Below are 24,881 nucleotides of genomic sequence, written 5' to 3'. Positions count from 1 at the left end.
CTCATACGCTAGTCATACGCAGAGTACGCTGGTTATACGTTGTTCATACGCTGACATACGCTGGCCATACGCTGTCAATACGCTGACCATAAGCTACTCATACGCTACTCATAGGTTCAATACGGTAAGTATACGCACAATTCTTTATTTTCAAGGACTTTTCGTGCGTATGAAAATTAATAATATAATTTTCATACGCAACTCATACGCTTCTCTCATACGCAACAGTGTGACAGGGCCTATAGAGAGCCCAGTGAGCAGGCCGTTACAGTAGTCTAACCTGCTGGAGACAAACGCATGGATCAGTCTCTCTAAGTCTGGTTTAGACACTTCCTTTGATTCTGGCAATGTTTTTTAGATGGTAAAAAGCTGCTGATGTTATTGATTTAATGTGGCTGTTAAAGTTCAGGTCTGAGTCCAATATTACTCCGAGATTTCTAACCTGATTATTAGGTTTTAGAGAGAGAGTCTCAAGGTGACTGATAACACTTTCTCTTTGTTTCTCTGGGCCACAGACAATGAATTCAGTTTTGTCTGAGTTTTGCTGGAGGAAATTGTTTTGCATCCACACACTGATCTGTTCGATGCAGTGACACAATGTATCTACAGGCCCGTGTTCTCCTGCTGTCAGTGACATGTAGATCTGAGTGTCATCTGCATAGTTGTAGTAGGACACATTATAGCTGCGTATTAGCTGGCCTAATGGAAGCATGTACAGATTGAACAATAGGGGTCCCATGATTGACCCCTGGGGAACCCCATAGGTCATAGCCATTTGGTCTGAGACACAGTTACCAATTTCAACAAAATATTTCCTGTCCCCTACATAGGACTTGAACCAGTTTAAACCACTACCGCACTGGGGCAGCTGTGGCTCAGTGGTTAGAGTTGGAAGGTTGGCAAGTTTGATTCCCACTCTCGCCACAAGATTGGTGGAACTGACAGCTGGAGAGGTGTCAGTCCACCTCCTTGTCATGGCCAAGGGCCCTTGAGCAAGGCACCGTACCCCCATGCTCCCCGTGCACTGTGAATGGCTGCCCACCGCTCAAGGTTGGTATCTGTCTCTATGAGTGTGTGACCCAGGTGCCACCTGTGTCAACAGGTGCCAACCTGGATGGGTTAAAAGCAGAGGACAAATTTCGTGTGTATGTATGTATGCATGATCCATGAATCTGATCTTAATCTACCAGAGATTCCCACCCAGTCTTCTAACCTCTGTAATAAGATCGCATGGACTGAGACTCTGCCTGCGTCTGTGTTCAGGCGGATATCGTTTGTCACCTTGATCAGAGCTGTCTCAGTGCTGTGGTGGGGCCTAAAGCCTGATTGGAAAGTATCAAAAGCACTTAGATGTAGAATTGAGTTCTAAAGGCAGTGAAACTGGAAGGTTTGTTAATCTGTTTACTGTAGCAAACAGGACACAAGAGTTGTTACTGCAGTTTTTGATGATTTCAGAAAAATAACTCTCCCTTGTTCTACGCAAAGTCTGGTTGAACAGACATAGCTTTTCTTTGTAAGTCTCATAATGAACCTGGAGCTTTGACAGCTTTCGGCTCTCCAGCACTCCCTTTTCTGTGCCCTGACCGACTCTTCTTTCCTCCATGGCGCCCTTTGCCTACTTTTAACCATTCTAACCTTGACAGGAGCAATGGTATCCAAAACATTTAAGAGACTTGATGTGTAAGAGTTCAACAGATCATCAACATCAGAACACGGGGTGTTCTCAAACCTAATCATTTCCATAAACTGTGTCTTCCCTGAACAACTGCAGACCCAGCTGCTAGTTTGGGTGTAACAGACAGGTCGAAGAAAACACAGAAAGTATCAGAGAAAGTAACATTGACGACATCCACGTTTGAAATAACAACACCCCTTGAAATGAGCACATCTAGAGTGTGCCCTCTGCTGAGGGTGGGCTCAGTCACATGCTGAGTAAAGGGCCGTGTATAATCTCGCAGCAGTGTGTCGCAGTGAGCTTGTCGTAGACATGACGCAGTTATTTTTTATTTATGCCCAATTTTGAAGCGCGGTCTGCGCTATGTTAATTCCACGCCACAACGCAAGAGGGACAATCACGAACAAGCTAGGATTGTGGGTGTGGTGGGTGGCGTGTTTCTCTTCCGGTTACGGAGGTCATTCAACAACAATGGCGACTGGACGAATGCGCACTTTGATTGAGATGCAGCTGATCGATCTAGAAATAGAAGAAATATTGCTACTACTGGAGCTGGCAGAGAGGCAAAAGAATCGTCACGGTTAGCACGGTTAGCGTCACCATTAGCCGGTTAGCAAACCGGAAATACACATAGTGTAGAGCGGATGTAGAGTTGACCAATCAGAGGCCTCCTTTCTCTCCTCCCTGCGACGATATCTGCGGCACTGTCTGCGGTGAGTTACAATTTTGGGGAGGTGCACCAGAGTGTCTGCGTAAGGGGGGGGGGGCATGTCTCCGTTAACTGCGACACACACGCAGACGACCTGGTTTCCGACCATAAACTGCCCTTTAGACAAAACATTTCAAGGACAGCAGTGAGCTCTTTAGCTTGCTTGCTATGGGCTACATCCACGTTCACATTCAAGTCCCCTGTTATGACCAAACAGTCAAAAGAAGTGCACACAATTGAAAGTAGTTCAGTAAAATCATCAATAAAACAATGCCATGGTGGTTTGTAAATGGTGATATAAGATTGTTTTATCTCCATTTTGAATGGCACATACTCATATGATGAATAAGCCCCAAATGACAACTTGTAGGTGGGTATATTGTCCCAGAACATGGCACAAACACCCCAACCCCTCTGGTTTTCTCGTGTTTCAGACACAAAATTGAAGTGAGGTGGACTAGACTCAATCAGGACTGCACTAATAGTTTTCTGACCCGTGTCAGAACCTGTGTATGTGTACTCTGGCTTCCTCCCACCATTCAAAAACATGCATGTCAGGTTAATTGGTGACTCTAAATTGTCCCTAAGAGTCAGTGTGAGCTTGGATGGTTGTTTGCCTTGTTTGTCTCTGTGTGGCCCTGTGGTGGACTGACGACCCATCTAGGGTGTACCCCGCCTCTCACCCAATGACAGCTGGGATAGGCTCCAGTCCAGTCCCCCCACAACCCTAAATTGGATTAAGCGGGTATAGAAAATGGATGGATAATACAATGACTGGCACATTTCATAAACCTGTATTTTAATGCACAGAAAAAGATAGAAAACATCATGAAAATATAAGCACATCTTGAACTTGATGACAGCAACAACTCTCAAAGATGGAACAGGACGATTTTTACCATTATGAAGCGTCCCCTTTCCTTCAAAAGAGGAAGTGGATATATCAGTTGCTAGACCTTTGGGAGAGGAATGTTGTCCCATTCTTGTCTGATATAGGATTCTAGCTGCTCAACAGTCTTGTTTCATTATTCATTTGCATTTTCTAATTCGTTTTCATTAAATGTTTTCGATTGGCGAAAGGTCTGGACTCCAGGCAGGCCATTTAAGCACCTGGACTCCTCTACCATATGGCCTGCTGTTGTAATAGATGCAGTATGGGACTCTAAAACCTTTCAGCAGTGATGGTGCCTTTCCAAATGTGAAGTTTCCAGAAGTTGCTCTTTCCAAGCTATATGGTCCTTCTCCTCTTTAATTCAGAGGAGGCTGTGTTTATGATTTCCATAAAGCATTTAAAATTTTGATTAATCCGACCTGAGAACAGCTTTTCACACGGCCTCAGTTTATTTTAAATAAGCTTTGGCCAAAAGAGGACAGTGACATTTCTGGGTCATTTGGCTTCTTCTTTGCATGATAGAGCTTTAACCTGCATTTTTTGATGGCATGGTGACCTGTGTTCATAGATCATTATTAAGAGAGTGTTCCTGAGCCTATGTAGTGATTTCCATGACACAATCATTCCTGTTTTTAATGCAGTACTGAGGGCTCAAAGATTACGAGCATCCAAGATTTTTGGCTGTGTCCATTGCACGCAGAGATATCTCCAGATTTTCAGAATCTTTTGATCATATTAAGTACCTTTATGATGGAATATTCAGTCTTCCTAATTTTACATCAAGGAACATTATTGTGAAATTGTTTCACAACCTGAAGTCACAGGTTGCAATTCGCAAAATCTCTGGACATCTTAACTTCTGAGAGACTCTGCCTCTCTAAGGGGCTCTTTCTTTGTTCAGTCATATTACTTATTAGTTGCATTATATTCCTCCAACTGGATCTTGTTAGTCTACTTAGTTTTCCAGCCTTTTATTGCACTTGTCCCGACCAGTTTGAGATGTATTGCTGCTATCATATTAAAAAAATAGCTAATATTTTTCATGAAAAAATCAAATATCTCACTTTCATCATTTGATTCAATTCAATTCAATTCATTTTTATTTATATAGCGCCAAATACAACAAATGTCATCTCAAGGCACTTAGATAATAAAGTCCAATTCAAGCCAATTGGAATTCAATTAATTGTAATCATAATTATTCATAAAATAATCCAATTCGTTCATATAGAGCCAATTCAAAAACAATTGCCTAGCTAAGGAAACCAACAGATTGCACTGAAAATTTGATGCTTTCTGTGAGATAAATTTGGAAATTTGAAATTTGCCAACCATTGCATTCTGTTCTTATTTACACACAAACTCTGTCCAGACTCTTTGGGGAAATGGGGTCATGATAAACAGCATTTTCTACTACAAAAGAACTGATTGTAATTATTAGGTGCAAGAGTCTTAAAAGGAAGGTTAAAAAGGCATAAAACAAGAAACAAAAGTGTTCAAGTTTAAGCTTTAAAATGAATTGTTAATGCAATAAAACGATGTGGCTTTGTTATTGCTTGCTCTAAAATGAACTCTTCTAATAAATCTTCTTTTTTCTTTTACCTTCATGGGTGATAAATCCTAATCTTATATGCAAAATATAAACCCTTCAAACGTAAAATAAACCTCCCATTGAAACACATTGTTGTGGGGGTTCAAGTAAAAAAAAAATCACAATTTTACTTATTCACCAAGAATAACATTAATTTCATAATTATCCAGATAAGAATTCAAATTCACTTCCCTTTGTTTAAAATTAATTAAAAAATTTTTGTTGAACCATGGCCAAGATCACTTTGAATATTTACAACCTTCTGACTGACAGGTGGTCTTTTTTTTTTATTTGGTGGACAGTCTCGCATGTAATGAGGGTATCTTGGATGTACGTATCAACACTTATCAACTCAGATTGCATTTAAAAGATTGTTTTAGCTTTGATTTCATAGTCAGTCCTATGAAATCAAAGCTAAAACAATCTTTTCCACTGTGACAGAGGAACCCAGTGTGATTGATGCGCTGTTGGAATAATATGTGTGAATGGGCAAATTATTCCCCTTACACCTATTAAAGATAAGTGGAAGAAATGTTTTCACTATTCATAATATTGTGACAGCTTGACAGCAGCTGCATCATATTACTGACATTTTAAGCAATTCAAAATCAATTAAACTAATATGAAAGACAAAACACTAGGACGAAAACAGATCAGGCGTGATTGAGATTGAGTTTTTTCTTTCTTTTATTTCAGAGTTTCAAGCTGCAGCAATACATGACATCACAAAAGCTGTTTTCCGGACAATAAATGGATTCCATAGCTCTACAATCTTAATACATACACAAAACATTCATATTCCTCAATTTCTGGGAATTGTTTTTAGTTTAAGTGTCCTGTGTTGTTGGTCCAAACCTTTCTCATTAGGTTTGATTGCAGGCTGTTGGAATATTCAGCGTGGATTAAAATAGCAGAGGGCCTTGGGAGCTTGTTGACTGGAATACACATCTATAGCAATCTCCCAGATGTGCCTCACATGGCTCTGGAATCAATGGAGAAATTTCCTTGCAGGCCTTGTGGATTTCAGTAAAAACAATCAGAAACTCCTGGCACAGGAACTGTAAGTAATTCTATGATGGCCTTGGTGACAGTAACAAGAGGTGACAGTTCTAATCATCGTTGTATAGCCGTGACTAGTTGCAATTGGTAGGAAGAGATTCCTTAACATGGATGTAAAAGATGGGTATGGAAAGCATGCTTAACATGACTTAGACTAAATAGATGGTCAAAATCTCAGGTCCAAGTTTCAAATTGTATGATTTATATTTAAGAAATAGTTCTACTAACAAAAGAATTGGCCAGTTTCCCCTAGAATAATGTTTATGTGGTATTTATGTATCAAACCCTCTGGTGGACACAGCAATTATGACATGAATTAGTCTAAAACAACTTAGTTCTTGCTTCTAGGAAATCATGAAGTAAATAAAGCCACATGCTATATGATCACATTGGTAGATTAGAGTATGAAAATAATATATTAAGGTACTGCATATGAACATACATTGACTGCAATATGGAGACAGTACGTTTCAAGAGTCACAAATGAAAAAAAGAAATTGTAAAAAATGAAAAATTACGTTAATATTGCTCATGAAAACTACACTACTTCAGCGGTCAGCCTTAAAAGGAAGATGAAAAATGACTTTGCTTGGGTGCACGTAATTGCTTACCAAAAGTTACAACTTATTTCAAAGCTCAGACATAGACAATCCTGTTACTTTGTTTGGGGCAACTTAGGTCTGAAGATATGTCATTCAGTGAGTGTTTAGACTTACACCCACTAAAACAAGCTAAATCAATTATTTCTCATTCCCAGAAGTTAAATGTGTACATTAATCTTACAGACGCCAAGTCTGTAAGCTACGACAACACGAGGGGGTGGCATACATGGTATCCTGCATGCATCCTCCATCCTGTATGACTCTCTAAGATGATTGGACTAGTTTATTCATTTTGAATGAACCATCAGCCCACAAAGTGGGATTAGGAGTGAACAGAGAAAATCCATCAATTTTGTCTGTATTTTTCTGCAAGGTTTTGCTGTCAGTTTAAGAATGCACCATCCTCATTGAAAATTAGTGCATGCACCAGGATGTTTTGTTCTCATCAATGCTAATCTAAGCCATAATCAATAGATAGCCAGAACTACTGTAAAGCCCTATGATGCGGGACTAAATAACAGAAAATGAAGGACAATTCAGCGATGTAAGCCTACGTTAGGCCCATGTGTGTTATAATGGGCAGAAACATGGGTCCTGTTTGAGATTGTTCTCGGATTCTATATTTTCCCCACATGAATCTCCTTAATGGGACAGGTACATGGTACTGAATGGGCATGGGCCTAGTGTGGGAATCTTATCTGTTGGCCACTTGGGCCAGCCACATATTCAAACTCAGGTGGAAAAATCACACTCAATTACTCAAAGACAATTCCCATAAGGGGCACAATTATGCATCTCATTTATAACCCACACAGGCCTTGCATGCAAATGCTGGCTTAGAAGTTTGAACCTGAGTTGTTTAGAATTAGTATTGCATTCAATTTAGAAGCATTTCTGACTAATATAAGAGCAAAGTCATATTAGAGTTTAATAGTTTGGGTCAATAAATGGCTGCAGTGACACTTGCATCGGTCTGAATACAAGATACTTCTTTGCCTTTGATGCTATAAATGTCTTAGATTAAAACAACTCAAACGAGTTTTAGTAATGCACCCCTTTAAGGATGATTACTCTTTAAATCAGGACTTCTTGAGTGACTTTTGAAGCTAGTCAATATTCCTGCTGAGGAAATTATCCCTGTCTTTTTCCAAACCACATTTGCAGAGCTTTAAACTACCCAACAGCCAGTGTTGTGGTGCAAAATAAAACATTTTCAGAATACTATGTTACAGCTGAATCATAGGGTGACGTTTAGTTAATAATGTCCCTAATCCCTCCTATTCTAACTATGGTCCACATATCTGCATCCAAGACATTTAGCAAAGAAACCCTGTAGCTGCCAAGAGTATCTCATTGTGCCTGACGGAGACACATCTCTGCAAAGGAATAAAAAGCATTATACTGTGTGGTGCTAAAACTGGCGGAGCAGACAGGTGCTGCCTGTCCAGAGCTCACCAGATCCTCACAGACCCCACCCTCCCCAACCATGGACTATTCTCCCTGCTGGCGTCCGGCAGCAGGATCCGAAGCGTCTTCTGCAGGACAACCAGATTGAGGAACAGTTTCTTCCCCCTGGCCATAAGACTGCTTAACGCACATCCATCCATCTCCCCCACATAACAACAACCCCCCCCCACTGACATGGACAATTACTCGCACATCTGTACTTTACACACTTCTGTTTGTGCAATTTCCCTTAGGCTGAGTGCAATATTTTAGCAACACTTTTGCACTAAGTGCATTTTATTTATTTTTTATATTTTTTATTCCGAGTGCTGGCACATAGCAATTCCATATATTTTTATATTGTACAGTCTGTATAGCTTGAATATCTAGCGATGTTGACCGGAAGTCGAGGAACGACATTTCGTTGTCAAGACTCACTTGTGTTTTTTGTGCAATGACAATAAAAGAAAGTCTAAAGTCTAAAGATTCATGACCTGTTAACACTGTGGGGGGCAGAGGGAGATATGACAATACATCCCATTTAAAATCAGGACAGCCTGCATTTAGGAGCTGACTCTCTTAAACATACCGATCAAATATTAATGGTACCTTCCAAACACCGTGCCTTTATCTGACAATGATTTACTTTACAAAGACCTTAATCTAAGAGTGTGCAGGATCTCTGTTCATTAGCAGTGGCCTTTACCTCACACTCTGGGGGGACACATGCAGGTGGACACTCAGCCCAGAGTGACTATTGTGTTTATGTTACCTATTCATAAGCTCTGTTTGAAATTTGTCAAACTGCATCTCTGTTTAAATACGTGCCAATCAAAATTCTCACTGCCAGATGGGTGCCTTTCTGCTAACCTTGCCCAAGGCTGCTCGGCCACACAATATCTCCGTTCCCCTTGTTTCCCTTTACCTCTTCTCTGCCTCCACTCTGTGTCCCCTGCACAAAACCTCACCATGCAGAGCCTAATTCGCTTCTAAATGAAAGCGTATGCTGCCTGCCAATAAAAGTTCATGTCCCTCATGATAGCAGACAGGCTGACAGCACAGCACAGTTCTGCGGTTATAGGCAGCAGAAAAGTTGGGCACAATTGCCGGACTACAAATCTAGTTGGGTAGGTGTTAATGTTTATGGAAACAGTGAGGGAGAACTGAGAGAGAATCCAGTCATTTAGATTTAGCAATGGGACCCACCACACACATTTCTTTATACTGGGCAAAAACGAGCAGCTTAGCCAATGTATGCACTCCTCATCTGAGTAGCAAGATAGAGTTTTTCACTGAAAATTGAGATGGTTTATTGATATAAAATGTCTTTATAAAGAGAAATAAGTTGTATCTTTACTTAGAAAATCATCTACATGTGGAAGATGAATTAGTTTTCCATTAAATCCTGTAAAGTAAGCAAACAATTTGGGAAGTTTTACAAAGTCTAAACTAATTTGTTTAAGAACTGGAAGGAGACAACAAAAATACAAACAAAATCTTGTACAATTTGATGGTTGTAAAAAATAAATAATTGTTTCTCCATTTTAAAGAGAGCTTTGTTCGGTTAAGTGCTGAAACTTTCATCACCAAAATTGTTTCTAGAACCAGAGATAGTGATGAACTTTGCCTTAAATTCTGCACTCACTTATTCATTCATAGGCTGAAAGATTTATATAATGGTCTATAATTGAGCTCATTATTATTAGCATCTATTAGCAAATCTCTCAATGAAATAAATATGTTAACAGGTTACATAGTTTAGGAAACAAGAAGAAGGGAAAATGTTGCTGCCATCTTCCGAAACCTAACCCAAACCTCACTGTGTTTTTTACTTTTCAACACAACATGTATAGACATATCTATTTTTTCATTTGTAGATCTTTTACCATCAAAATCATGAACACTAGTTATCCATTTTTTTTTGTAATTTTAGCAATGCAGAGTATACTTATGTCCATCAAAAAGACCACAGATTAAGCCAGGCAAACATTATGTTATAGTTATATAGTATTAGGCAACCGTGAAGATAACAGCTTTAACAGATGTAAGGCGGAGTGAGTCAAGAATCTGTTTTCAACAATCACCCAGAGATTAAGGACGTTAAAAGCAGTTGCACAGCTTTGTTTTGACAAGGTGAAATATTCCTCAAACCTAATATTTACAGCAGACAAGCATCTTCGCACTAGACACTAGACGAGGTGGATGAGTTCCGTAAGTGCTTTGCATCAATTTAGCCGGTAATGTCCAAGTTGGATGGTGAGCTGTGCTCTTGTCATCAAATGACATAAATAAGGAAAAACCTAATGTGTTCCTGTGTTGCCTTATTCTCTGTTATTGTAAGCGTTGTTGGAACTAATGATGGAGGGGTCCAGCTGGCTGTATTAGCCTCAGCTCCTAATCTAAACACACTGACAAAGTGCAGGTGTCCACGGCCTCCTCTGGCAATGCAGTGTAAAACACAAGATTGGAGCAAGGCTTCCTTTATAGCTTTTAAATGAAGGCTCAGGTCAAGGACTCCCATCTAAGGCCCTGATCAATACTGTGACCCCTACCAGTCAGGCCACTCCTGCCTGGAACTAAGAGAGGGAGAGGTGTAAACCAGACGCTGACCCATGACCTCCTGCCAGACTACCTGCACCTACAAAGGATAGTCTGATGGATAGTGGCTCAAGATTGCTCTTGTTCCATGTTTGTATATAAGAGCCATCATTTCCCAGCACTTCTCCTCTCCTCAGAGTACAGAGACTTCCCTTTTAGAGTGCTAAAGCTGTTAATTTTTCAACAAGTTAGAACAGGTACAAACCCAGACCTGGAATTTTCATCTACTTTTACAGAAAGAGTAGTCAGATCCTAAAATAGTTAGAGAATTCCAGGATTCTCATTCTGTTCGTTCCAGTGTAGTTCAGACACTAAAAACTGTTTTCAGACTCATTACAGAACATCTCCAAGTGCAAACAAGGTTAGTTCATTTGTTTTGCTTTTGTCATCACAAAACTAGAAAACATTTTTTTTTTTTTTTAGCATTTGGGCAATATGTAGAAGTCTATTCATTATATGATTGGCCATTCTATAGCAGTTCTGGCAAAAGTGTTAGAGGTACATGACAGATTTTGCACTTTTATTGGCAAGAATGAATTCTGTAACATAAATATTAATACACCTCTGGTTGAATTTCATTTTGCAATAATTGCCTTAACTTTTATGGAAATAAGTGAACATTCACATGTTTTAATATAAAACTTACCGTTTTATATTTAAACATTATTCTCTAGCCTTTTTTCCTATTGTCCTAATCATATTTGATTACTTTAAGTCAAACCTAACAATTAAATAATTGTAGTTTTTGTTTAGTTTCTTAGATGTCCTTCATATATATTTATGTATATATACTTATATGTATTTATCTATTTAGTTAGTTTATGCCCATCTAATGCCAGCTGGCTGAATGTCTGTATGTTCAGAATGTTTGACAAAAACAAAGAAACCTTTTTTTGAAACCATATTTTCGTCTGTTATCCATCTATTCAATATTTTCTGAACAATTTGAATACAATTTGTCCCTGTTTGGTTTTTCAAGAAGAGAACAATTAATTTTGCACCACTTATGTTAAACACTCAATGTGGCTTTCAAGCTATTTTGCACACAGCCCGTTGCACTTAAAGAGTCGGAATTTGGAATTTGGACAGATACTGCTTTTTTCTCCATATTTTTTCCCACAGTTGAATTTTGATGCAAAAGTAAAGGCTGGAAATCAAGGAAATGTCACATGTTCTGACAGCTCTGAAACCCTTTCCCTCCTTCTGTGTTGCTGGAATTAATGACTGCTGATTTGAATTTAATGCTCTGTTGCTTCTCAGTTACTGCAGACGGAGCAGTTCTGGTCTGTGATGACGAGTAACGGCCTCTTGATCTAGTTGAAGTTCACATTTTTTGTGCGGCAAATCTGACAGATTGTATCTTATTCAGGAAAATCACCGAAAGGCTTTTGGAAAAGAGGCTGGGAGACATTAGAAAGAAAAGGACATGTTTTTTTCTATGAAAAACTTTTTATTATCCCTCTAATGTTTCCACCACAGAGACAAGGTCATATTTTCAACATTGTTTAAAGTTGTTAATGTTCATTCAAGATGCCGAAGCACTTCCATAGAATAACCAAGTTCAGTCAGGTTTGGCTCTGAGTCATCAAGTTTCACTGAGAGGATCATGGCGTAATTCATCATAAATTCATACCTTTCAATAAGGCATCTGTCACCATCTGTCAAAGTCATGCTGAGACATTTTCCAAGTGTTCAGTCTGAACACCACACAGATTTACATCACAGCTTTTGCACTCAAATAAAGCAGGGTATTCATCCAAATGAAATTCATTTGAACACAAATGAGTTGAGTCGTATGCAGTCATATATATTCTATTTGGGGTCACATATGTTTTATTTGAGTGTTTCAATTAAATAAAGCTTTATACTTCAACTGCACTATCTTTCTATGTCCTATATATTAGAATTGTAAGTCAAAGTATCCAAAACTATAATTGTGGGATAACTCAAATAACATATACTTACTTATATTGTATTACTACTTTTTCTTTATTAGAAGTTTAGAAAGTATCCTTCCCCCACGGACTGATTGTAATTGTGAAAATACATCATCAAGCAAAGAATGAATGTAATATGAAAGAAAACACATTGCCCAGTTGAGTTCAGTTAATCAAGGCAGTGTTTACGCTTGATTATTTTCTGCGGAATATCACTTTGTTTATTAAATGGATATCAAGCCACAGTTTATAACAAAAAGAACATTAGGACCACACACAGATATGACACATACCTGCTGCCTGAAACAATATGTTTTGTCTTCCATACTAATCACCACTGGGATAATTGTATCTGTGTGCTTTGCAGTCATCAGGAACAAAATGTAATATTTCACTGTGATGTTATGATAGCCTAATTCCCGCAGTTGCCCCTCAGCATGTGAAACACAGCGTAAAGTGACATACAAGTGCAAAGAGCAGGGGAAACCACAGGTGTTAAAACACTCCACTGAGCACTGGATAATTTTGACATGTTTTTGTTTCATTAACACTGTATTAATGTGAGCGTCCTGTACACCTGCGCTGTGAATGCTGCACTCACCTCAATGCTGAAGCATTCCACAGTGACAGTTCGACATGTTACACCTCTCCTTCTCCATGTACCCACCTGTAGTAGTCACAACAATTCATCTCCCCACTTTTCCATCCTAACACCAGCTACGCCTGATTCAACAATGTTGTTTTGACAGAGAGCGTAGAAAAAACAGCTGCTGGAAGTAAACGGCAAAGCTTCATGTAAAAGGTTGCTCAAGTGTTGGCTGACACAATCAAAATGCAATCCATTAAGAGCTTGGAGATGATAGCAGCAGCAGTTTGTAACTCATCAGCTTTGTTAATGGCCTGTCTTAATGTTCACTGTTAGCTGATGTCATGGCACGCCAATTGAGCCTGAATACACAAGTTGGAATGTGTTCTGTAGTGGCATGTAGAGATTATGGCAAACAGGATTATCTCATATTCATGTCTTAATGTCTCACTTGAATGTGCACTGAGTACTTTGAAGTGAGAAGTGACAACTCTGATGAATATAAATATTTCTCAGATGAGATAAGTTTTGATGTTAACTTAATTCACTTTGGAAAAAAAAGAAATTGGTAGATTTTTTTTTTTTTTACAGAAAATAAAGAACTGATGGATGGCCAAGTGAGAAATAAGGAAACAAAAGCATTGATATGTATCTGGTATTTATTTTATAAAAAAAAACAATAAAACTGCTTACAAGGCTGAAAAGTTTCCAAACTTTATCATGACGTTTTGCTAGTAGTGCATTAAGAAAATCTAGCAAGTTGCAGCCCTGGCTCCAAATAAATGAATTATACCCTTAGACCATGCTTTTGAATGGTCCTTCTCTAAACTGTGATTAATTAGGCAAATTTGAGCTTTTTGATAGCTAATACACTTTCTCTCACATGCTGTTTTTAACTTTGTTAGTAGGTCTCTAACAACAGCTTAACAGTGCCAGGAAACAAACTAGCTATTCACCACAAGCTCTATACACTACGATGTTTCATCATGCTACCAACATCAATGGTAGCTTTTGATATCATAACCTGAAAAAAAACTCTCCAATTTTAGTTCAGAAGCTTCATCTGAGCAGTATAAGATACAACCTCCCTCAGAAAACATGTAGTAGTCAGCGTACATCTGTCCACATCCACAGTAGGAAACTGTGAGATGGAATTGTTTGCAATGGTTGTTTTCTGCAGAGACAAGGGACTTGAGGTGAAATGCAACACATGAATAGTTTAAAAGTCCTTAACCATGTATATTTAACCTAGGAAGTGTGTTTAAAGATATTTGAAAATGTACAATTAAATAAAAAATTAATACTTAATCAACAACAAAAACAAAAAATGTACATTTTCTATCATTTTCTGCTCAGAACTGTCAGTGTGGATTCTGCCAAAGTTTGCTTCAAATGGAACTGAGCTATGACCAAAAACTTAACCTTTCGACAATCGACAGTAACCACTACAACTAAAACAACTGCCTATAAAATCACTAAACAGTGTCGGTCCTTGATGTACCTTTACAACAAACTATGACACTGCTTATTCTTTATTTCTTTTCCTTTTTTTTCCCAGCCATACTGTATATTTCAGGGAAAAATGTATTATTTACTTTACTACATTTGTTTGACAACTATAGTCAACAGTGACTTCGTAGTCTAAAATGTTACATTTATACATTCTGTCAACTTCCAAGATACGCTAATTTGTTATATGGAGAGCTGGAGTCATGACATCACATCTGGGCTGAAGTCTATTCCTTCCATTTGCCAGAAGTAACTTAATGCAATCTCTCACTTGGCATTTATTTGATCCGTCTTGGTTGGTTGCTTCCTTTCGGAACATTAGCAGTTATAACAACAGTATCAGAAATGGAGAGTTTCACGATTTAAAAAAAGTTGAACTTTGTGAACACATAGAAGCCTCCCCAAAACTCTTTACTCGGATAAATAACTTGGCACTTGTAAAAATGATTTCCAATCATTTCAGGTATGATCTCAGCTGTCTGAAACCTTCCGTAGTGTTCGGTCATCTCTGTCTGCTGTAATTACAAGCATGTCTGAGATAACCTCATCCCTCTTATCCACTTGATGAGCCGCTGCATTTGGTGAGCAAACATAATGAGCCCATGTACGTATGCTCTGCACTTGTTCCAAAGTTACACCTTTTTGCACATTTTGCATCAAAGATACAGCAAAACTGAAAAAACATACAACTGAATTCCCAGTGAATTCACCCCCCCCCCCCTCTTTCACCAGATTACAAAGCAAAGTTATTTGAAGGCAACAGTGACTGAATGAAGTAACAGTATTTCCAAGTACTGTAATATGAAGGCACCAATGGGCAAGACAGCACTCTGTTTTGGCTCTCCCACTTGGCAGTCAGGTGTGTAGCGCTGTCCTCCATCCCCTCCAACATCCAAATGACTTTTAAGCCCTTTAAAGATGATGCAACCGTCAAAACGTTTTGATTTTACAAAATGTTGTGACATTGTGTGAATCAACAGGTTCCATTTATCTGAGTAATTTAAGTTTTGCTATGAAACTGGGTTGGCCTGTCTTCAGTGACAGCAGCTTATAGGAAATGAAGGATGCAACATGTGTTTCGTTTTGTTTGCTGCTGCCTGCACACTGCAATCTGCAATAAAACCTTCAGTATGCTCAGTATTTTTTCCACATTGTCATAGAAATCATGATGAAAATGTTCCTCTTTGCCTTGGCCAACATGTGAGTGTTGAGCAGTACACATATGGTCAAACTCGCACTTGTACCCGCTGCATCTGTGCTTTTGACATTTGTGCATGTGGAGAAGCAACTCTGCCTCATCAAGGTGTTTTTCCATGTGCAGAATCTGCTCTGTGGGTTTGTATCTTTCTCATATGCTCAGTGTTCGTAGAGCCTCTCATCCTTGGCTCTCTGTGATATGAAAATAAGTGGCAACAGTGACCCTGACAATCTGTTATACAAATCTATTGTCAGTCACAATAATGAGAGTGAATGTGGCCTAATTGGTTGTTTTAACCACTGAAAAGAAAGATGCACATTTTTTGGGGAGATATTCACTTCCTCCTCATCTCGTGTTATTGTGTCAGTATTGTCTCAGTGAAGCTGTATTTGACTTTGAGTGGTTCAGATGTGGCAGTTGAATGACATGAACCCTCGCTGGCCCCTCTTAGAGAGGACATGCTGATTAGGTAATCACCTGTGTACACAAAGCCTGTGCTCTTCTCTCTCCATATCCTCTTTGACAGACATGAGGGGAAGACACAGTTCTGCTTTCACACCCCTTTTCATCACTGCGTGGATAACAGCTTTGCTGCACCCTGCTCGATGGTAAAACACATTCACTGTTTGAACAGTCACCAGGTGAGGTCTGGTGTGGTCTATTGTCCCATTAGGGGAAAAAAGGAAATGATGAAAAGTTAATCTTTTAATGCAGGCAGAGGCTTATTACTCATCAGAGGATTATAAATGTTAGTTTTTTTCATGACATTGCAAAACAAATAGGTTTGTCTTCATTTCTTCGTTTACCCTCCAGCAAAGACAAATTTGGTGAACTTATCCTGAGGGAAAAAATCAACAGTTATTTGTCACTGCTGCAAGTACACAAATGTTATCTCAGGGCACACGCAGCCTGTGTTGTCATTCATGAAACTTTGTCCTAATTAGCTTAACACAGCTAACAGATGAGCCGAGTTGGTAAGAAGAGAAGGGCCAGGGTGGGCTGGTTGGCCTTAGAGGCCTGATGTGGCTCAGACCTGTCACTGCTCAGCAAATTGATTCAGTGGCACGCTCCGCACTGAATAAAAAGAGCAGTGGGTGGGGGACAGTGGGAGACTTGCAGTCCATTCATTAATCACTGAGGTAAACAGGCCATCCAGTGACACCTGGTCGGGTTAATGCTCGAGACCCCAGAGTAATTACCATTCCCCTCCCCAGTCGGCCCCAGCCAGCCACTCACATGAAAGTTTGTGATTATAAAGGAAATGGGAATTAGCAGCAACATTTAAAAAAAAGCCAGTCTCCAGTTCACTGGTAGCAGAGAGGGTTTGCAGAAGAAGGAAAGAGAAGAAAAAAAAGTCAGGAGATGTGGGCTGATTGGAGTTTTCCCAAAGGGGCATGGGAAGGGGAGGGAGGTAGGAGGTGGGGGTGGGGTGGGGTGGCAGGGGGTCAGGCCCACACCAAATTAGTAGTGTCTGTTATTTGAAACCAAAATAAAGCAGAAGCAGCAGCAAATGATTTCCCCAATGCTAGAGTGCCTTTCTGGGCTCTCTGTTGAAATTATCGAGAGGCCACGTCGCAATTAGTGGTTTGTTTCTTTTAGACTGAAATATGGCCATAATTCATAGCTTTCAACCCATTTCATTGGGAAGATATATTGGCTGGCCAAAGTGAGGAGGTAATTGCAACACATGATATGGCAATTTGTTACCCAAGAAGCCAGTACACAAGGTATTTGTGTGGATATGTATAGCGCTACATTGGTGTTCTAAAGAATAAAAGCCGTTTGTTTCCAGTTTGGATGTGACTGAAAACTGTCTGTTGGGTTTATATGTATCTTTTCATGAGAGAGGTATAAGACATAACACTCTAGTGTGTTGTTCTGCTTGTAATGGTTCCCGTTAGTGCCTTCAGTGTCAAAATAAGCTTGGACACAGCTTACATTTTCTGTTCAGTAAATGTTCACCAGAGCTTTGGTACAGTCAAAGTTATGGCCTTTCCTTCCTCAACCCTTTGTTTTCCACAAAGTAAACAGGTATCAGTTACTATGTTTACAAAAATTAGAAAGAAACTTCATGCGATAATTCTTTATATTTTTTTTGCACGCTTTGCATCCTGCAGGCCCTTTCTTTCCTGGAGATTAACAAGCTAATCTTCTTGCAATGACTCATTACGCTTTGTATGTAACAATTACTGTGTGAAGTAATGATCTAAATACAAGTGTTTCCACTCATAATGACTCTTTTATTTTCCATGAAAATAGTTGACCTGGCTTGGCAGCACTCAAGTTTGTGCCAAAGTGGATGCAGAACATTAAACCTCTTTCTTTTTTTTTTTTCTTTTTCCCTGTGCCGTCACAACATTTACAGTAAAACTGCATACTTCTCCAGCGATTGTACCGAGGTCAGACTTTCTCTCAAAGACAGCTGTGGAAGTGAGTACGCTGCTTAAACGCGGTTTTGTAAAGCAGCATTCTGTTGTAATAACCTGTAGATTAAAGTTTAGTATTTGCAGTGTAGCCTGCAGGAGACTGAGCTGGATTTCTCTCCAGCCCTCCGCCTGCACCGCAGGGGCTATTACACAAGTCCCTAAATGACGCTTAATGATTTAATTGTGCAGAAATCATGGAAACAAAGTGATACATGACTTACTCATGTTGACATTTAACAGACCCAAATCCACATGTTTGCTCTCTGAAAGGAGGGACTACACACTTCCCTCACTTTGGCCTGTCCATTTCACCAATCTGCTAGCATTTCATAGCAGCTAACTACAGGTATTTAAACCAAACTTATTCAGAACTGTTTAGCTAATTTGACAGGGACATTGCACATTGACAAATATTATTGTAAATGTACCAGAGTAAGACATTAGGCTTTTTTTCTTCTGTAGCTCTTGATAAACACAACATAAAAGTAGACTGAGTCACTAAAATCATTCCAACAAGCAGGGGAGAAATATAAAGGGAGTGGAATGTTAAAAAATAATATTATTCATTACACTATTGGACGTCTAAAAAGGAGAAAGAAAGATACAAAACATATTTATGGAAGACTTACAGGAAGTAAAAAAGATACTTCTATCTTATGCATTAAAGTGCAGATAGAAAAAAAACATGTTGACAAGACAGTGACTGATAACAGCAGACAGAAAGTTTAGCACTGAAAAAAACAAACTAAGGGTCCGTTTATACTAATCTGTTTCTATATCGTTTCTATCGCGGATGCACTGTCCATTTACATTAAAATACTGGAATACGACTTCATAGGTGGAATGATTCAAATACGCCGGAGCCCACGTAAGCATTCGCATACGATGCTGATTTTAGCAGTTGTAAACGGGGAGAAACGGGGATACGCAGTGCTGAGCTCTACTCGGCTTTTATAATGAGAACCCAGCCACAGCAGCAACGCAAGCCGTACATGGAGCACCGCTTTTGGGTTAGACCGGGAAGAAGCAGCGCATGGTGGGACAATTTCGTGGACCAAGTTGTTGTCGCCGAAGAATGGCGCGAGAACGTTCGAATGTCCAGAGCAGCCCTGATAAATCTGTTAATATAAAGCAGTTGCTCATGCTCCAGATGCAAGGGCGATCATGTGATGTGATGGCTGATTAGTCATGTGACTAGCGAATCAGCCGATCCCCGTTTCAGTGTAAATGTAAATAGTTTGCAAGACGCCGACACGAAGAAATGGTGAAATGAATTAATGTAAACAGAGCCTAAGACGTGCAAATAATTGAGTGTTGGCAGAGTAGACTACTCTTTAACCATTTCTTTAGATCTAATAGTTTTAGATCAATTTCTTAGAGTTTCTGGACCAGAGTTTCAGTTTAGTGCAGCTTTTAGAGACAATGAAAACAAACCTGAAGTGGAATAATGTACTTGTGTAAGCTGATTCTGTTCACATACTGACAAACTGTCTGAGCGGACAACAAGTCAGGCCATTTACAATGATGAAAACCTGGCTTAATATCTCCTTTAAGTGAAGTCAAAGCAGTGTAATTATAATATTTTACCATGAATATATTTTTTACATTATATCTTGTCACTGAGCTTTGCTTCCTCCTGCGTGCTCCACTTGTACCAGGAGGACCACGTAAGTTGCTCAAGATTTGGATTCAGTCAGGCAAACGATTCCACAAGAAAATTGTTTAAAATGGTGAGTAGATGAACAATTAATCGCATCATTGAAATTCTTAAGGATGGGAGCATTCTCTCACTGTGGCATATTAATGTCTTTGGACAAAATCTGGTCTGGCTGGCTTCTGCACACATTCTCCTGGCTGCATTTCAACCTGTAATAAATGGAAAACTAAGCTGAACGTCCTCAATAGACATACATCTTCTTGTCTTCTGCTTTTGGAAATGAGAAAGTTTACAAGTGGTCTGCAATAATTGAGGCGTCAAGTCCACTTAAAGTGACAGCAAGAGCGGATTTTAACGTCTGCTACCTTAAAACAGAGTGGCTGCAGAGGAACTACACTCCGCACTGTAGTTTGTGCCTGATTGAGTCTTAATGGCTAAATCCACAATCGGAACCCCAGAATCAACAGCCCACTCTCAGAAAATTGCTTTATAATTTAAACATAGTTCTAAAAACTAGTGTGGTAAAAAATACTCTCAAAGTAAAGGTCAAAAGGACATGCGATTGAGGGTAGCTATACATGTAATTACATATCCAGCACGTTAAAACAATCTTACTCAGTAACACGTTAGAAATTTTTATTATTTTCTTCAGTAAATGAAGGGCATCCAAATACCCGCTTTGTGAGAAAGTTGATCTGACAAGTGGGGGTTATTGTATATAAGCCATACTCTTGTGAGATCATGTGTGGCTGATGTGTATAAGAATGTCACTGACCAAATGCCCTAAGTCATTACACATCCGCTTTCAAGAAAAACAGTAACTGTATTCCATATTATATCCAATGACGTTCATTTCTGAAACTTTAAGTGAATAACACGGCAATTTTCACAGAAATGGTTTTTAGGTAAGGTTGGTTTTTAGGTAAGAATTTTGAGCGCTTAATTGTGCAGAAAGAGCAGGTTACATGTATTAACAATCTTCTAATCATGTACTGGATCTTTCTCTATACATTCCTTATTAAACTTATCCTCTCAGTGTTGCATCTGATACCACTGATCACATCATTTTATTACAGGGACTGTCAGATATTTTTGGGATTAAAGGTGTTACATGCAGCTGGTCAGAAAAGCTCTGGTTTGTTCATGAAAACAATGAATCACACCAAAGTTACGTCTCACCTTATTAATTCTTTCCTCAGCCTAAAATTAAAGTTGAACAACAAAAATATTTTGAAGACATAAAGACCTGCATGACCTGTAATTTTCTGCTTCAGAATTCAGAGCAAATTGAAATGATTGTATCCATCCATCCATTGTCTTCCTCTTATCCGAGGTAGGGTTGCAGAGGCAACAGGTTCTGGACAAAAACACCCCCCTCTCCCCTACAACATTCTCCAGCTCCTCCTTATGGATACCAAGGTGTTCCCAGGTTAGAAGGAATACAGTATATCATTCCTCCAGCGAGTTCTGGGACTGCCCTGGGGCCTTCTCCCAGTTGGACCAGGAGGCATCCTAATCAAATGCCCGAACCACCTAAACTGACTCTTTTTCGATGCAGAGGAGCAGTGGCTCTACTCCGAGTTCCCTCCAGGAGGCCAAGCTCCTCACCCTATCTCTAAAGCCCAATTTATGGTCGGTGACGCAAGACGCAACGCAAGACGCAACGCAAGCCCCCCCTTGCGTGCTTGCGTGTGTCACCTCAATTTTTCTAAACTTCACGCAAGACGCAAGACACAAGACGCAAGACGCAAGACGCGAGCGCAAGCCACTATCTACATCACATCCGGCGGCGTGTTCATCTTCCGGTTTTATCCCCTAATAAAAGACCGCTGTTTTCAAACGCCAAGGTAGAAAGCGAAGAAGAAGAAGAAGCATGAATCCACTCGAAGAGAGACTTGCCGAAGAGGTCCTGGCGGTGAATTTCCTTTCATCGTAGTAGGCTTGTCAGTGAAAAAACCCGCTGCTCCACCTACTGTCCTGGCGGTGAATCGCCACGCAGCACACGCAACCGCCGACAAAGCAAAATGAAGCATAAACACCTCGAGCCATTAACGCAAGCCCAAGACACAAGCGCAAGGGCAGTTAAAAGAGGTATAAATCAGCCTTAAGGCTGATAGCTTTGACTTCCAGCTTAGCTCCTTCTTTACCACGACGGCCATGATTTGGAAGAGATGACCCTCAACCCTGATGCTTCACCCTCAGCTGCGAACCGTTCCAGTGCGTGCTGTAAGACTTGGCTTGAAGAAGCCAACAGATCCACATCATCTACAAAAAGCGAAGGTGGGACCCTGAAGTTCCCAAACCAAACATCCCCCTTTATATGCCTCGAGATCCTGTCTATGAAAGTCAGAAACAGGATCGGTGACAAGGGCCAGCCCTGGCGGAGTCCAACATGCACCGTAAAGGAGTTTGACCTAGTGCCAAGAATGTGGACACAGTTCTTGTTTTGGTTATACAGGGACCGAATACTTCACAAAAGGGACCCCATATTCCTGCAGCAAACCACTCAAAATCCCCCTGAAACACAGTCATAAGCCTACTCCAAGTCCACAAAACACATGTAGACTCGATGGTCAAACTCCCACAACCCCCTCTGTAACTCTGCAAGGGTAAAGATCTGGTCCACTGTTCCTCGACCTGGGCGAAAACCAAACTGTTCCTCCTGAATCCGACAATCGGTCACTATCAGTCCTCTCCAACAACTTGGAGTAAACTTTTTTTTAAGTAACCTTTTTTTAAGAAAAATGATTGCATCTGGACCTTAAAACTCCAGCAACATACCATCTGAAGGGTATTCTGTTTTATCTAAGCATATCTATAGGGAGAAGTGCCATAACCACCAAAAAAATGACTCAATAAAAAAACCCTACTAAAAGCAAAAATATAATAATTTATGCAATAATTAATGTATACGGTGTGAAATGCATTGGAATGTCTTCTCTAATCTCCAATTGTATTAATTTAACTTTGAGTAAATGCCTTTTTTATTTAATTGACCATTTTTATATTTCAATCAATTTATTGATGTAATGATATATTAGTAATTTATTTATAAAGTTGTTCTTTTCTCACTGAATTTATCCATTGTTTTTTCTTTGCATTTCCCCTTTTTGGTTTGCATGTTCTCCCAGTGTATGCGTGAGTTCTCTCCGGGGACTCCGGCTTCCTCCCACTGTCCAAAAACAGCATGTCAGGTTAATTGGTGTCTCTAAAATTATCCTTAGGAGTGAGTGTGTGTGTGTGTGTGTGGTTGTTTGTCTCGTTTGTCTCTGTGTGGCCCTGTGATGGACTGGCGGCCGGTCCAGGGTGAACCCCGCCTCTCGCCCAATGACCACTGGGATAGGCTCCAGCCCCCCCGCGACCCGACCGACGGATTAAGTGGGTATAGAAAATGGATGGATGGAAGTTATTTTTGTATTTTGATATTTATTTTGGATTATGGCAGTTTTGGTCCTCCAGTTTTCTCATTCAGACAAGACCATTAAAAGTGATATGGATAAACTAGTCAATGCAGTTGTGTCTTATAGCCAAGACTTTAATTCCTTATAATTAGGAAGACCAAAAAACTCTGTGAAAAACCTTGAAAATGCAACATGACACTGCATAATACAGCTGTCAGGCAGGGCCAGGAACAGCTGGTCTTCGCCAGATTGTCAGCATCCTTAACGTGTTTCCCCCATGGAACCCTCTGCTGATTCTTATCAGAAGTTCAGTCCTGTCAGTTTCCCTCATGTCTATTCACTGCAGAGACATCTTGGAGAACACACCTCCACAAATTACCTGCCCGCTTACCCCCCGACAACACCATCCTCCACACCACAGCCGGTGCCTTCCCCCAAGGAGGAAACCTCCAACCCGACAAGTAAGGAGAATCTAACCTACTGTCTGTGCACACACCTGGAAATCTTCAGAAATATTACCAACATTGGACTAACTTACCGCTCCTCTTTCTCAGAGATTCAGACCACCCATCTGAATCATTTCTGTGACACCCCCCCCGCTCTACCATCTCTTACTAAATAAACCACTTTTACTCGTATACCTTATCTGGTGTTCTGCTTAAGAGTCCACCCTGTCTGGGCTCTCTTGAGCTGTGACAGATGGCATCACCAGTGTTGTGGAGCTGTGCTTAGCCTGCAGATGTTTCTTCAGAATTTGCCACAAAGTAACATAATGGCAGGTTATTGATGATGCATTTTTTCTGCCAATAGGGCACAGTCGACATATATATATTAAAAAAAGGCACATTTCTGAGGTAAACTTTATAATCAGCCCAGTGTAGTGTAATTGTGCCAGTGTAGTTTAACATGTCCATGTTTCTGAACACACAGAATGCAACTGTCCACTCTAATTACAACTAAAAGCTAACATAACATATGTCACATATACTGTTAAAACAATAAAGCACTAGCCTATATGGTTTGTAATTCTTAATTGTTCTTAATTGCAGTTCTTGACCTCTCTCATATGATGTGAATGCCATACAGCTCTAGACCAAATAAAAAGGGCCTTGTTCATAACCTGATAGCTTATTGGCTAGTGTTTTTATCTATAGGCTACTTGCTTTAACTCAAGAGAGAAACATAGCTAACATTTTGTTAGTATTTACTGATAGATTCAGCTGGTCCATGTGAAAACTGTGGTTTCCGTCTTGAATTGTCCACTGATTTGAATGTTCATAAGCCGTAAATCTAGGAATTGTTTGAGTCATGAGCTTCTCTCCCATGTGATGGGAATGCCCCGGCATATGGGAGAGAACCCAAACCAGGTAGAGGCCACAGTCCAGAACCTGCTAGCTTCTTGGCTAACCACTAATAATAATGGAGAAAATACCTTCCAAAATCTCCTAGCTGTATTATTGTGTTTGTATTCTGTATTTGGCTGTAGGCTACCCAGGTTCCCTCAGAGCTTTTCTTTTAGCCAAACCAGCATTTAATAGATAGCTGAGAGTAATGACATGCAAATGAATGTCCTCGGGTCAGAGTGATGTTGTGGT

Source organism: Odontesthes bonariensis, chromosome 3 (assembly GCF_027942865.1).
Source record: "Odontesthes bonariensis isolate fOdoBon6 chromosome 3, fOdoBon6.hap1, whole genome shotgun sequence".
Lineage (NCBI taxonomy): Eukaryota > Metazoa > Chordata > Actinopteri > Atheriniformes > Atherinopsidae > Odontesthes > Odontesthes bonariensis.
This window is presented reverse-complemented; position numbering follows the sequence as displayed.